We start from the raw sequence: 12,582 nt of genomic DNA, 5'->3' as shown, positions 1-12,582 counted from the left end.
TGTCTTTCTTAGCAAGTCTACAAAAAAAAAAGCCACAGCTTTTGTTGACCTTGATGCCGAAGTCCATTCTTGTTTCTTCACTGGTACAAAGTTGCTTTCAAGATGTGATTAGCTCAGTCTAGAAGAGACTGACAGACAGACAAAACCTGTGAACTTATTTGACCCCAGCTGAAAATGATACTCTGCCAACTACAAAAAAGAAATTGTTACTAACCAACATGCACATCAGTCATAATTACATAAATGCTCACGTAAATGCAAAGGCGTCCGACTGATCTGATTAATGCGGTTCTGTCCTCTTCTAAAGGAGTCTGCATCTTTCCTCTCTTTGCTGATGCACTGCTGTGTGCTTATGCAGCCTTGTATCCCTGCATGCAGTGACAAACAAAACAAAGACACTAGCTGTGTTTTCTAGATAAAAGAGATGAGCTAATAATGGAAGAGACGAGTACCAAGTGAATACTGCATATAGCTGTAGTTTATGTGAGGCCACACAGGCCTGTCACACACTGTTCAAGAATTTTTCTGGCATGTCTCCATTTACTCACTCACCTTCCCCCTAGCTTCGAGCTCATAAACAAGTCATCCGCTAGTCGGCTTAACACCGCTGAGCTGAGACGACCCACGGTGCCGCTTCATGCTCTAAAATGATTCAGTGCAAGGTGACTTCTTCGGCTATTTTTTTGCTCTGATGCACTCCGCTGTGGATCTTTACTCCATTACAGCCATCCATCACACACCCACTCACAAGATTAGAGTGCACTGACAAACTTTTGTCACTATCTGTTCTTCTTGGAAGTTGAGTCATAAACCGAACATAAAATATAAATTTACAGAACCGAGAATTACATCACACTGTGTTTTACACTGAGTAAGTCACCATTTGGTTTACACACCAGCACATGATGGTATATTCTTAGTCAAGCATCTGAAATACTAAGTAACTACTTCTAAACAACACTTTAATTAAAGCAGGATTACACATCTCTGACAGCCTTAACTCAACATTTTGTTCCTCAAATGTAACTTCTGCAGCCATAGCGTATGACAGAGGACAGGGCAGCAGTGTGGGCTTGGACCAGATCACAGCAGGATCGGCCAGCAGAGCTACAGTAACCGCCCGGGCACAGAGCCCAGCTGAGGGTGAGGGGACCACGGGGCAATGTGAATTAGATACACAGAGGAAGTGATGAATAACTAAAGAAATAAGAGTAACAGATGAAACACGGGCTGTATTAGGAGAGAGTTACATAGAGGGCAGCAGAGGAAGAGAAGGAATAGAGAGGGGGAAAAGTGAAGAGTGAAAGCAGCGAGTGTAAAGAGATCTACTGGTTGTCAGAAAAAAGATGGAAAATGTGGATTGAAGCTGCACAGCTATTTTTTATTACCTTTGGGCCTGATCTTTCTGATTAAGGAAGGGTGAGCATCTATGGTATTAAATATAGACTTTGTCCCAGTATAAAGTTTTAAATGTTTTAAATCACATGAAAAGAAAACAGCAACAGAGATAAAGCTGAATAAACTGGTGTAATTCAATTTTAACATACAAGTGATATATGCAGGTATAAAAACTTGTTTGCACTGCACTCCCTCCTGTATGAGACTACAGTACAATTCATCAGTGAAATATCAGCATGAACATGTTTCAAATACACTTTTCCCATATGCCTCTTCACTTAAAAGAAACATTTTCTGTCTGAATCATGTGGGAAAACAACTCCGTAGGTTTTTCTGTGTCCATCAATTTTTGCATGCTTGGCAGCAGATTTCAACAACGTTCCCAAGCAAAGCACTTAAAACACGACAGGTCACACAGCCACAAATACCGCACTTTCTATGGTGTTTTGCTGGAGTTACAGTAGAAAAAATATGTTTGGGCGGGCAGGCAAAAATGTTATCACCTGAGATCTCTGATGCCACGAAATGAAAGAACACATCCGCTGTGGCGCTTGGCTGGAGGGCAGACAGGGCATCAGCAAAAACACTCTGAAAGAATTACCTTGTATTGACTCTATACACAGTGAAATCAAGCTGAGCAAGTGCATCATTATATTACAGTCATTCAACTTTTATTAAAAAATACTAAACAAAACAAAAAACAACTTAAGGAAGCCATGGTGTAAATTTTACGACTGTGAAAGCATCAAATCAAACGGTGACCTGCGTTAGTCGAGAGCAGCTCGATGCTTCGTATCAACTGTGTTTATTTGTTTTTTGTGTATTTATTTTGAAAGAGAGCAAAAGGCCAGAACAGTCATTTCTGCGGGAGAAATGCCACTGAGAAGTTTATACATGACAGGCATGCGCTGCTGGTCTCCAAGGTTACCAGCGAGCACAACAGTTGTTGGATTTCATTGTGAAATCGACACTAATTGTAGACATTAGCAAATGGTAGTCTTGTGTGTACAATGTTTGAAAGCTCAGTGAGCACAGAAAAAGCACGAAACAAATGAAGAATGCAGACCAGCTGCACACTGAGTCATACACATGCTTTTAAACACGTGTGCTGATACACCTAACTGACGCAAGCAAAAGTACTGAAGTGCATTATTGCAGCTGGGTTTCTTTTGACTTACAGCATTAGTGCTGCTCTAAGAGATGCTGGTGATTCAACACATGCAGTTAACTCATAATGAGTGGAAAATAAAAACCTGGCACGAGCTTTGATATTTTATCATCTTTATGAAAGCAAAACAGCAGCATGAGAGTTGTTAGAGTACTCGATGTAGGTAAGCATGTTATGGATCAGTCACACTACACGCTGTTGCCTGAGTGGCAACACGTGTTGTTTAGGGGAATACTGCAGTGGCTACCTGCACTTTATAGTGGTGCAAAAAACAACAAAAAAAAAAGGTTAGCCTCTTTAAAGCAGGTCTTAGTTGCTAAACATAACATTTTGTCTCCCATAGGTCTCTAAATTAAGAGGCAGACACTATGGTTGGTTGGTTGAGGAAATACAATAAAAGAGCCGTCATCTGGCTCAAACAACTAATGTTAACTGGTAGAAAAGTAAAGGTTAGGACAGCCTATTGGCTAGCTAGAGCTAGGATAGTTGTGATGCTTATGAGTTTATGCAAGATAAGATATCCACGATAAGATAAGATGATTCACCTCTGAAAAAGACAAATCGAATCACAATGGTAACTTAACAGTTTAGAGTTCAGTAATATGGCCTCATGTTACAGTCAGTTTTCTGCTGTAACTTCATTTCATACGTGTCCTGTATACACAAAACTAGGTTTATGAAATCGTGGAGAGGAATTGAGAAAACTAATTTCCCCAGCCTCAGTTTTGTGGCCGTTTAACCCCGGCATAACAAGGTTTCTAATGAGCTTGTTCCCTAACGAGCTTGTACATGAGAAAAACAAACTTCCAATGCGACCTGAGAGTATCTCAATTTAATGTAACAGTTAAAATAGGTGTGTAATTCTTTCCGAATCAGGTGGTGGGCAGGAGGGAAATCTGATTATGGACCTGCTGTTGTTATAAACAGTGTTAGGGAGACCAGATTGCCACGGTACATGTGTTTTCTGTAAGTGCTTATTTACGTTTCCATGAGTGACCTGGCTTTTGAAGCGGTTGCACGCTGAATCACTGACAGGAAAATTATGAAAACATGAGTAATGTCACAAGCTAGTCAAAGAAAAATGAGAGTGAGGCAACTTTAAGGACTGCACTCCACCCAAAAACAGCTCCAGTGAAGCTGCTAGGTGGCAAACAAAAGAGGACTGCACATGTGTGAAGGTGGCAAACTGCATGAGTGTGAATGAGGAAATTGCTTAAAGACCAAGTGAGAGCTGCCAACTTTCCATGATTAGAAACATTAAGAGGAGGTATTCCAAGGGCATAAAAATTAATCCATTACATCACGTCTCTGCTGTTTTAAAGGCCAGGATTCCTGAACACTAATGCAAACCCCTTGACCAAAGCCATGACATCGCTCTGACAAGATGTGCAAACAGGACACATCTGAAGTTTTGTCATCTAAACAGTGCGGCTTGCTTTTAACAGGAACAGGTGGACGTAGTTCACAGAGAGTTCACGGAGAGACTTTAGCTCCTCTTCGTATGTCACAAGGGAAACAGCAGATGAGAAACATCCAGATCAACGAGAGAGATGGCGCCGTTCGGACTATCAGTGCCTTCAGGTACCTTTAACTCGGCTAATAGCTTGGAGCGCAACAGCAGTTGTTCTGCAGTGTCGCAAAAAATAAGTAGAGAAAATGAACTGATAAACAGTTGAATAAGCTGAGGGAGTTTCATTCATCGGGGAGGAAAATGCCGAAAAGACACAGAGAGAGGGCCGAGAGACCTTTAAATAGAACTGAATCCCTGAGAGCGCACAAAAGGAATCCAGCCTGTCAGTAAATTGGTAATGTCAGGAGGCCAAATTGAAGTGTTGATTAGAGGCTGTGCCTACAGCTTCCTGAACAAAGAATGAAGGAGACGAAGATTGTGGAGGATTATCTTGCTCTCATTCATTACTGCTCTCCTTCATTACAAAGCCAGGGAGTGATTGGATCGCCCTGTTAATAACATCGGACCTGTGGGCCTCACTGTGTGTGCGTGTTGGTGGCAGATTTAATAAATGAAAACAATGCTGTTCTGAGTCATCAGAGCCTGAACACTAAAGTATCAAAATCATTCCTCTGGTTTATTTTATTTATTTATTTTTTATTAAAGTGGAAAAAAAACACACACCCAAATATTTTTGTGCATTTACCTACAAGTAAAGGCAACAGTCTAATGTAATATCCTTCTTCTATGTCACCCAAACAAGGCTCCAGTGTCTGGGAAAAGCGTGGCTCACAGTCATAGTTTTGTCTGTGGCAGCGTTAAACATGGGATTTATGGGTTTGTAAAAGGCAACTGCTGAGCTTTCAAAACTAATTTTGGCTTCTAAGCTTCTCATGCTTGCATAAATTTGTCTGGTGGCTGGTGCTGCGCTGCATAAGAGGCTGCGAAGCAAAACTGATTCACCTAAAGACCTTTCCCTGGTTTAAAAGTAGACTTTTAAAAGTTAATTGACGAGGACTCGTGTGTTTCTACAGTTCTGTCTATCCCCTTTTAAAGCGTGCAATACTTTCCACTAAAGGATGGCATCTTATGTTGGCTCCATGTCTGAATGAGCGCCCGGGTCGCCTTCTCATAAAAATTCCAAAGGCCGTCAAGTAGCTTCACCAAGTCTGAACATGTACAAAGTAACAAATCTGTCTCTCGAGGCTTGTTCGTGTGGGCCAGGCGCACCTGCTTTTAGTGATGATGCACACCGTGGCTCTCTCCATTGTTGTTTCGGGTATGTCTGGATGAAGATGTAAGAACTGTTAACTTAAAAGTGACCCCCTGTGTGAATGACAAAATGCCATCACTTAATAAAGCCTGCAGCGTTCTGTATCCCATCCCGGAAAAAAAAGCCTTACGAAACACACACAAAAGCTCAGGATGGGACAGACAGGGGGAAATGGATCAGTCCTGACAGAGAGGCAAGATAAATGGGGAGATAATCAGGTGTGAAATCACAGTGATTTCTTTCTGCAGTAATTCAGTCTGTCTCTCATCTTCTCTCAGCATGAGAGCCATTTCTGTTTTACACAAAAACCAACACAACTGATAGCAGAGCTTTTAACACGCATACTGGTGGTACAGTGGGGAAATGTTAACGCGCCGGCTCCCTTGGCTATGTGACTATTCACAGATTCACAGTGAAGCATTCAGCATTTAAGACTTTTTTTCCCCTCGCTGTAGACTACTTCATCTCTCGATCCCTGACTGTGTTTGCCATTAGTTAGCTATAGGAAAGCTATAATTGTGCTTTTAAAGTTGCAAAATGTCACCAATGTTCTGGACAAGGTGAAAAGTACACGTGTAACACTTCATCCTGTGTTGAATTAAAAAATACCTCTGCCCGTTATTGACCTTATCTCCGGGACTAAGTTACACAAAATTAATGTCAAGCAGCTCTCACATTAGTAAGAGCAGGTGTACATGGCTCTGGTCTTGGGGGTGTGTAGATCGATATGAGCCCATTAATGTGATGGAATCAATGAAAGAAAAAAGAAATAAACAGAAAGAAGGAAAAAAAGCAGCCGAAAAAAGAAAGTGGGAACAGAAAACAGCCAGGAGACACATACTCGCTGCAGACACGCAGCACAGATCTGCAGACACGCAGTCATTCTCGAGTCTGAAACCATCTAAAACAACAACTCGAGTTAATCTGGTTTTACAAGTAAGCAATTAATTTGCAGTGCAGCTGATCTGCTTAAATAGTCCACTTATTTTGAGAAGTTCAGAAGCTGAACCAGGTCACCGCTGTAACTGAAACACTGATGCCGGACTTCGGATTCTCAATTAAAGTTGTATAATCGACTCGGGCAAAGGCACCACTCGACAGCAGTTGAGCTGTTAGCCCCGGTAAGGTCATTAGCTATTTTAGGTCGACTAGCTTAAGCTTGGAAAAGGTTACCCCAGTTTCTCTCTAAAGCTCTGTGAATGAAGCTGCATAAAAGCCAGCCAGTGGTTATTGTTGTGAGATCATAGATTATTGCATTTTTAGGCCCAGTAACAGCTCTTGAGATAAGCTAAGTACACTGATAAACAGCTGTACACTGATTATTTTAACTAAATGTTTTAAATATTCACACTGATTAAGATTAAAAATGTCAAATGCCATTATATGCATTACACTGTGTTTGAGTATATGTCTAAAATACTGATTCATATTCCAATACTTGTCCTTTTACTAATCAGACTGACGTTTGCCCTGGAGCTCTTCATTAGCACCCGGTTTCAGCGCTGCTCCTTGATTCCCACATCATCTATCAGTTTATGTGACCAGAACCGACACCAGTGGCTCGACATGACTTTCAATTTGGCCCTCGTTCGCTCTGTACACCTCCCGTCTTCTTCATCTCTAATAGCGCTCCTTCCCTTCTTTGCCTTTTATCAGCCTGTCTCTGTCAGTCCTCATTCTAGCTGCCAATCTGTGATTATTCCCACATTTCAATGCTGCCTCCATCGCACTTTCCATGGACTTTTTTTTTTTAGCTATATTTATCTGTTCAGTTCGCTCTATTCTGCTCTCTTTTTCTCCTTCCTCACTCTTGTTGCTTTATTAGTGCCTCTTTTTTCTTAAAGCTTTGACACTAGAGAGCATAATAAAATCACCATCCTCACTTTTTAGGCTCTGTTTAGTTCATGTTCTCTGTTTGCCTTTTATCTCTCGCATGTCGCTGGTTTCCCCTCCGCTCTTCTCCAATTCTTTACTTTGTCTATCTCCGTTTTTTTTTTATGTTTTCTATGCCTCTTTTTCTCTTCTTCACTGCTCATCTCTGCTGTTAAATATTTGATTGTGAGCACACTGAGATGACACCACCGTTCCCCGCTGCAGCCGAGGGTGTTTAGATCTCAAAGCAGAGGATGGAAAAAGAAACACGAGGCACTTTCAAACCTCCATTTGAGCTTTTTCTGTGTCATTTAATCTTGTTTTGCAGTTTCAGAGCGTCCAATCAGAGGTGTTCTTAATATTATATATCAAGAAAGGCAGAGTCCCAGAACATCAGAGGCATTCAGCCACCGAGGACATTCAATTTAGGCAGAACAGTTGTTGACGTAGCTTCTTCTGAGACAATTTGCACAAGCTATTAAGCTACTGCGTAGGCACTACAAATTAGCCACTAAAAAATTTGCACAATTAACAGTGCAGGTGCAAAAACAAACTGCTCTCTCAATTATGGATGATCAAAATATTTGGAAGGAATTTAAAATCAGTGTGGGGTTGTTTAAAGAAAAGCACAAAGTATAACTTTTCTTCTTTTTCCCCTCCCCACAGTGTGTGGGCTACAAAGAAGCTGCTTATAGCTAAATGTGCAAAGGAGCAAACACTTTGGGGGAAACGAATGAACAAGACGGAGAAAAACAAACCAGTGATGCATGCAAATGTGACAGTAAAAAGCACGGGGAGACATATCAGGGAACCATAAAGAGCAGGATGCAAGCCTAAGGCTGGCAACCAAGTTAAGCTAAATCACCAACCCAGTGACCCACATATCACAGCCAGCAGTTGGTGCGAAACCCTACGCACTAGCTCAGGAAGCTGATGCACTGCTCCTAACATGAATGCTAATGGTTCAGATACTGGCATCCTGTCCATCCATCCTGGAGTGAAATTTACATGCAAAAACCAAATAATAAGGAAATTAACGAGCGCTAAAGTACCCAAGTTAAAAATGTTGGGTTTAATTTTATGTGCTGCGGTTTTATGACACCCACCTTTAAATTTCCCACATGCCACAATGCTCGACTTCACAGTGATCTTTGAAACTACTTCAATAGAAAGTAGTAAGTTCCTTGAGGACGCGTTGCTTTTCTGTTTTCAAAAATAAACATTTCCGTCCTTTTACCGACACACAATTTTTAAAAAACCCTCACCGTATTGCAGCGCCTGCAGAAATCTGAGACAGGAACGCCTCAAAACCGCAGCAGATCTAAGAAATCCAAATCTGCATGACTTAATATCACAATATTTGTTTTGATCTCATAAACCAGCACTTGAACAAAAACTGCAATTATTACTATAAAAGCTCTGGAAAGGTTAAATATTTTCTACTAATGAGTGAATTTCTGATCATTTATGAGCCTAAAAAACCAGACATCAATTAAAGTGTTTCTACTGACGGACAGCGTGCTTTCTGGGGATCTTAGGGTGCTTCATGTCAACAACCCAGACACAACTAAGACCGCTGTTGTGAAGTTCTAGTGAGTAGGTGGCTGCAGCTGGTTTAGGTCTGACCTGGAGTGTGTAAGCTCATGTGATGCAGACTAAACAGTAGGGGAGAGGGAGGGAGGTCAGGGTGTCAGCTCTCAGCTGGCTTACAGGAGAAAGAAACTGGGTCACTTCACGTCGACAGATCTGTGTGAATAATCCTGAATAAGCCAGCAGTTGTGATTTTGACTGTGAAGTATAAATTAATGGCAGAGAAAACCCTGTGGTAGTGCCGGTGTCTGTGAAATGCTGCAAAAAGAAAAGTTCAGCATTTTAATAATGTATGCAGACATTTATCAAACTAACATAGACAATTCATTCTTTTAACCATTTCTTACTACTTTCTGGGTTAACTATTGTTATTTAAAGGGGCAGCCTCATAAGCCTCTTTTGGCTTCTAACCTCTCCTGCACAATGATTCATTTTTTATCATTTTTAATGTGTTTTTTGTGGCCTTTTGTGGTTTGTGTTGCAATACCAACAATACCAACTTTTTCAGCTCAGAGAGCTGATCAGCTGTGGGTCTGTCACACATCCCTGGCTGTGCAAACCCTTCTCTCTCGCTGCTTTTGCGCTCTGCTTCCACCCTTCTCCTGATAAAACTTCAGTATGCTCGCTGCGACTTGCAGATGTTATCCTGCTTTTACCAATTCTCTCAGCTGTAACCGTCTCTCTTGGGTTTTCTTCCATTCTGTCACTCTCCCTCCCACCTTATCTCCTGTTTCCCCCCCAACCTTTTCAACCCTGTTTTCCCCTTTGCTTCCCTCACAGCCCATGATGCAACAATGACTGGTCAGCTTAATTGTCTGTATGGGTAAATCATATGACAGCTGTTGGACAGGGGAACTATTCAGCCACGTGAGGAAACCATGCAGACATTGGCTTCACCGGCAGGAAAGAAATTCTGGACAAGTAACTGTAGTGAAAACCATCCCCAGAAATTGCATTTATAAGCTGATAACAGCAATATGTGCCCGGAAACTGCATTTAATTATTCAGAAAAAAAAGGAATTATATTCTGGGTGGTTTGTAAATTAGCTGTTAAACTGCCAGATTTTGCAGTGGCATTCTGCATAATATGTGCTGGAGTACAAAGAGAGGAGAGAAAATGGTAGATATCAGGGCTATAGCTCCCATTTTAGCTAATGAAAGTGCCACTAATTGGCACAATTATAGACACAGGACAAGAGAAAACCCAACTATGAGCGGATGAAAAAGAACCAAGGAGAAGAAGGAGAGTGTCCTTTATGGTTGCAAAAAAATTAGCTGCATATGTAGTTTATGTAACATAGCATCTATTAAGTTAAATATACTCTAACTGGCAAACAGATCAGTTCACATGTTTATGGAGGAAGCCTCAGAAGGAAGAGGGCTCACATGTGCAGGACAATGCAGACTGAAGTTCTTGCAGCCGTTATTTGCGTTAGTGTTTACTACACATACTTATCCGTTTCTGGTCCCTTTGTGCAACCTTACAAAAACTGCCATGAGCCTAAGTGCTGCTGGCTTCATCGCTCTCCGGTGTGTCACTGCAGGAATGGGAGTAACGATCTCAGGTGGAGCAAAATGACGATCACAGAGCAACAGGGACCTGAGCCGGAGTGATGAGAAAAGCAAACAGGGTGACGTGAAGACGGCACACCTACAAATCTCTTTTTAATACCCGGCAGTCGCATTGTTTCTCCCTCCAACAATAATTTACAAACAACCCAACAGTGGCTCCTCATAGGTTGGCTCATTAGATACAGTCACTACAGAGCGATTACCGTGAAAAAAAGAAAACAAAAAGGTGAAACAACGTCTGTTCTTCAGCTGACCACACAATCACGGTTTGCCGTGCACACAGACACTCCTTTACTCACAGGCAGACAGCAATTATGACTTCATTCTCTCTATTCGAGTCATCTGCGGGGCAGACGAGCCGGTTCAATCCAAAACTGATATTGAAAGAAGCTGCCGCACAGACTGTAATCACAGCCTGCCCTGCGTCAAAGAGACCCTGCTTTAGGCTGTTTACTTCACCTTTTCACTAAACCCTTGAAATATCACTCACTGCTGTCTTTGTTTGGAATTCAGACGCCTGGAGCGCTAATAACCCAAAACGACGTCTCAGCAACAAATGAATGGAATCAGAAACCGAATGAATTGTTTCGGATTTGGTAGTCCGAGCGGACTTCCCCTACCTTAGGCCTCTCTCAAACATGCTTTTGTTTCCGTGTGTTTGCGCACACATTCACATGAGATTTATTTACTTTGTTTGGGAAATTCTGAATGCATGGCTGTATAATAAAGACTGTATTCTAATAGGAAGCAAAAAAGCCGTGACTGGTTACAGTTAGGATATTTCTTGCTCACTACAACCAGTGTCTTCCCAAGATCCCCTGATTTTTTAGTCTTCTTCATTCTGTTTTGTACTCTGACCAAAAATATGTATTTTTTTTTAAATTTCATGCCGTGTCAGTGTCTCTCTCTCATACACACATCCCAGCCGGCTTGCGACGATGAGCCTCTGCCCTCCTCCCTGCATTAAGCTTTACACACAGCCAAACCTCATTTCACAGCATGAAGGCTGTAAGATTGTAGAAGCGAGTGCTTTAAAACGGACTCAATATTCTATATAAATGAAAAATGTCTGAGGTAAGGTGCTTTTAAGCAGTCAAACAATGTTTAATAGTGACAGGTTAGAGATTAAAAGATTTAACGCACACATATAACAGGAGTTAAACTAAAGGCTAGAAAATAATTACAGTTCAGGCAAGAGGTTTTTTTTTTCTGATTCATATTCCAGTTGGCCAGCTGCAATTTTAAGGCAAAAAAACCCCAATTTAAAGCTGGAATTACGCCTGTTATTTTTTTAGAGGAGAAACTGGGCTCTTGATGTCATGGTGTCCCTGGAGAGCAGAGAAGTTCTGAGAGAAAAAAAAAAAATTCAAACAGAAATTTGAGATGATTGGGCAAAGAGTAATGAGATGTAACAAACTACAGAGAGCGACGGGTTTTCCTTTCAGATTTCTGTTGGGGTTCCACACAAAAGCACACCCTGTTGTGAAATCAAATAAGACCCACAGGGCTCAGCCAACTAAAAGGGAGGGAGATTATAAGCCTGTTGTCACAACACACCCTTTCCCTTCCTGGCAGGTGTGTGTTCATACGTGTAAGTGTCCGTGATGTGTGTCTAAGTGAGCTTTTAACGAGATGTTCAAAGCGTTACTGTTTAGACTGTGACGGGGGAGCCTGTCTCTTCTCTTTTGCCGCGCACATGCAGACAGTGGGAGAGACTTCAGAGATCAAAGAAAACAATCAGGAGCAATCTGTTTACCCAATCGAAACCAAAAAACCTGCAGAAGAGTATTTTAAACCACTCTTTTTTTCCATGTGTGTACCACATGTCTGCTCTGCCACAGCAATTTAAAAGACACCGTTAGCTCATGATACACTTCTACAGCCAGATGAACCGTTCAGTGCCGGAAAAAAGCCAAATCACTGAAAAATATAACAAAATCAACCCAACGCATCCATCGCTAACATCTGACTGCTTTGTTAGAAAACACCTCTGTCTTTCTGAAATAACTCAAGACTCCTCGCCGGCTTCAAGCATCGCTAACGAAAGCACTTCAATTTAAGAAGAAGAAGAAAAAAAACACACTAGAAATTGCACACTCAAACCGCTGAGACACTAATGCTTTCAGTACTGAGTACTGAATAATGAATGTTGCAGAACACGTGGACTCCTTCCAGTGGTACTCAAACTAATTTTCACCCTGTTTGCTGCCAAAGAAAGTGTGTCAGATTTGCAATCTCAGAAGAGTGACACAACAAACT

General features: G+C 41.5%; 1 protein-coding gene across 6 annotated transcripts in view; it reads right to left on the bottom strand.

The window, feature by feature from the left end:
- The window catches only part of LOC116314038 (SPRY domain-containing SOCS box protein 4-like), a 79,809-nt gene that overhangs the window by 24,705 nt on the left and 42,522 nt on the right, over positions 1-12,582 (bottom strand). The window lies entirely within an intron of this gene.

Source organism: Oreochromis aureus, linkage group 18 (assembly GCF_013358895.1).
Source record: "Oreochromis aureus strain Israel breed Guangdong linkage group 18, ZZ_aureus, whole genome shotgun sequence".
Classification (NCBI taxonomy): domain Eukaryota; kingdom Metazoa; phylum Chordata; class Actinopteri; order Cichliformes; family Cichlidae; genus Oreochromis; species Oreochromis aureus.
Note: the sequence above shows the minus strand (reverse complement) of the source record. Positions and strands in the feature narration are given on the sequence as shown.